Below are 4053 nucleotides of genomic sequence, written 5' to 3' on the forward strand. Positions count from 1 at the left end.
ATATATATATATATATATATATAGCAAGAGAGAGAGAGATGTCACTCGGTCTTTTCAAAGATCAAACGTTCGTTTGTGAACGGGAAGTAGTCGTAGAACGTCGAGACTATATATATATACATGTGTAAATAATAATATATTTTACCTTCTTCATACGCACATGTAAAGGAATATAAAAGATGATGAATAGATATTATTTAGGAGTGGAGCTAAGTTTTTCTTTTCTTTTCTTTTCTTTTCGTGCGTGTGTTTTCACTGTTATGAATGAATCAAGTGTTGAGTGAAAGAATGAAAATAATAAGACTTTCCTCTTTGCAAGCGATCATGTGCGCTACCAAATTTTGTAGCAGTAGTTCATTCATTTCGGGTGACGAGCAACTGCGTCAGAGTTACACACACACACATATGCACGTATATGTATACATACATACACACACACAAAAAAAAAACTCATTCAGAACGGGTTGTGCCCCAATGCTCGTCTGTGTGTGTGTGCATGTCTGTTTGTGCATATGTGTGTGTCCAGGGCAGACCGATCTGGGGTGAGGCGAATCAGCTAAATCCTGCGAGTAATAAATGGATAAATTATAATGCAAAGGTTTCTTAACACCTAGTTATTTAAACACGAATGTGTTGCTATGTCTGTATATATGTGTGTGTGTTAAAATATACGGTAATAATACACCGATTGTTTCTGTGCGTAGTTGAATCCATGTGAGTGAGAGTTTGTGTACATACTTGGATATACACATAGTCACTCTGTCTTTCACACATACACGTTGAGTATGGGTGTGGACAGAATCTGTGAGTATTTATATATTTATTATGCGATTTAGAACAAGAGCCGGACAGATTTGGATCCGGAGTTTAATTACAACTAAACAATTAACAACGATGCGTTGCTAAAACCACTAACAAGCCGAGAATTAATTAATGTAGGAGAGAGACAAAAGAAATGGTTAGAGATCCCTTATTTTATTCATCGCTTTTTAAATGAAGATTTAACAGAGAAAAAAAATTCATTAATGAAGCTCGTGAGGTAGGGATCTCTATGATAAACAGTGGCCGGATGATGGAATATTACAATAAAATCAACTGTTTTGACATGTTCCTAAACGGTTACAAAATTTGGGTAATTTTGGTGAATTTCTTGCGGAGATTACCACATAAAGGAATTCCAGAATTTAAAATAACAAAACTGTTTAAATTAATCTTTAAGAATTTGAGAGATATGAACCGATTTTAAGAGAGTAAATTAAATATTTGGTTAACTGAGGAGAAATTGATGGAATAAAAGAAAAAATGAGAAGAGAGATGAGGCGTAGATAGATAGATAACGCGTGTGGAGTGTATTAGAAATAGAGAGAAGAGTGTCGACTTGTTAATTAATAAATAAATATTTAATTAAATATATAAATAGAGAGATTATTAAATAAATTGAAAGGGAAGTCGTCGAAGAAAATTACAAACTGATGTTGTCAGCAGAATGGAGTAAGATGAAGATGACAAACTGGTTCTAATGACAATTCTTTTAAAGCTATTAAATAAAAGAAAAAAAAACACACACATACAATACATACACGCATGTACTATATATAGAGAGAGACCCGGCTGATTTAAGTTCGATTAAGTACTTCGATGCATTTCAAAAGAAGACAGAAAGAGGAAACCAACGGCGATATATTTATCTTGCAGCCTTCGTCATTACCGCCAGTTACGACATCTCTCCGTTGCAAATTGGAAGGAATGTATGAGTAAATACAGAGTAGTTTCAAAATATAACACACACACACACACACACACACACACACACACTACGGCAAACACTTCCTTACTCTTTCTTTCTCTCCCTCTTCCTCTCTCGCTTTTATTCTCTTTCTTTCTCTCTATCCTCTTTCTCCTCTTCCCGCTCTACATTCTGCCTCTCTCCTCTTTCTCTTTCCCCACTTTCCTCCTTTCTCTTTTCCCTTTTTCTTTATCTCCTCTCTTTCCCCGTTCTATCGCTATCTGTTTGTTTCACACACTCACACACACACACAGACACACAATTGTTTTCTCACTTTCTCACTAACACACACGCAAACACTTGTTTCCTTTCTTTCTTTCTCACGTACTCATTCTATCTCGCTTTCTCTTTCACACACACCAAACGTTTTTGTCTCATTCTTTCACACACGCGCGCACACATTATTTTATTCTCTCTCTCTCTCTCTCTCTCTCTCTCTCTCTATATATATATATATATATATATATATATATATATATACACATAAATCCGAAAGAGAAGCACACTCTAAGATGTAGAGCAGTTAATATTATAATGGGGGAGGCCGGTTTATGGGGTTACCCCTTGTGAGCGATCCTTCTCTTTATCTACCTCTCTTTGTCACTCTCTTCTCTCTTTATCTCTCTCTGTCTCTCTCTCTCTTACACAATTACACACCCAAAGTAACATTTGTTTTCTCTCTCACACACACACATATTCATAAATGTGTATGGGCGGTTGGGTGGTGTGTAACCCGCATACAGGAAACTCTCCGACTACCAAACCAAAACCACTTTGAGATTTCGCCAAACCGAACGATATTAATCGAACTACTTCAGCAGCAATGAGTGGAATGTGAAGAATTTATTGTCTAAAAGACTCCACAGAAATCATGTGTTGATGCGTTGAGCTTCACAACAACCAGTTGGCGACTGCAACAGAGATTTTCACAACGGCAGTGACAAGAGCAATAAAAACAAGGATATGACGACCATCAACCACCAACAGTAAAAGACATGGAATGAATTCCTCATTGAGTACCTGTATATGTGTGCGTGTATATATATATATATCTATATATTTCTGTAGATGCGCAAGAGTTTCTCTGTGCGTATGTGTGTCACAGTGTGCGCGTGTGAATTTCTACACATACATATGTATGTGTTTGTGTCAATGCATACGTGTATATGTGTGGAATATGTGTTACTGCTTGTGAACATTAATCTCTGCGTGCGTGTGTGTGTGTGTGTGCGCGCGCATTTCTGTATACGTGTGCTTCTGTGCATACGTATGTATATGTGATTATATGTGCGCGTGTGTTTGTGAGTGTGTGTGTGTGTGTATATCTATGTATACGTGCATGTGTGTGTTAGTGCGGCTCTTACTGTTTATGTGCGTGTGTTGCTCAGTGTTTGTGTGTGTGTGTGTGATTTTGTACGTTTGCGCGTGCATTTATGTATTTCTGTATTACATATATGTGACAGGATATATGTGTGTGTGTGTGTGTGTGTGCGGGGCAGCGCGGTACCACCAGAGTTTTTACCCATTTTCCTCACAAGAATTTCCAACAAAGAATTTACTATCTAAAAAAAAAATTCGTTCACACACACACACACACACACACAGACAAAATCTTTCATAGAGTTTTAAATTAAAAATAGATATGCGGCGATATTTCGCTGCTGCTTTTAAAGTCTAAAAGTGCTGCTTAATAATTCAGCTGATTTTATATAGAAACTTATCAATTGTTCTGATATTTATTTACAATAGAAAACCAAACACTAATAATAACAACAATAAAAATAATAATCCCTAACGATATGTGTATTGCTATTACTAATATAATCCCATTGCAGGTATTTTGCTGCAACTACTATCATAATAATTATAATATATAACAACAACACTCAAGCTAGGTGGGTTCCAGAAAATAGCAATCACTGAAGAAACCAAAGATCTGTGAATATTGTCAGGGCATTAATTATTCGTTCTTGTATCATAACGGTATTTGTCGTATAATAGCAAAATTGATAACCTTGGGACATTGTTATTATGTGGGATTTTTCTCAGATGTTTATTATAGAATAATAGGGGTTTAGTGCACTGGTACGCTAAGTGCTATATATATATATATATATATATATATATATATGATAGGGAGCACTTGATGTAGGAATGAATGAATGTGTACATGTATATATTTATACACGCACACAATTGAACATTTACATTATGTATGTATATATGCATATTATGTGTGTGTGTGTATATATATAAATACATATATA

Source organism: Octopus bimaculoides, chromosome 25, assembly GCF_001194135.2.
Source record: "Octopus bimaculoides isolate UCB-OBI-ISO-001 chromosome 25, ASM119413v2, whole genome shotgun sequence".
NCBI classification, from domain to species: domain Eukaryota; kingdom Metazoa; phylum Mollusca; class Cephalopoda; order Octopoda; family Octopodidae; genus Octopus; species Octopus bimaculoides.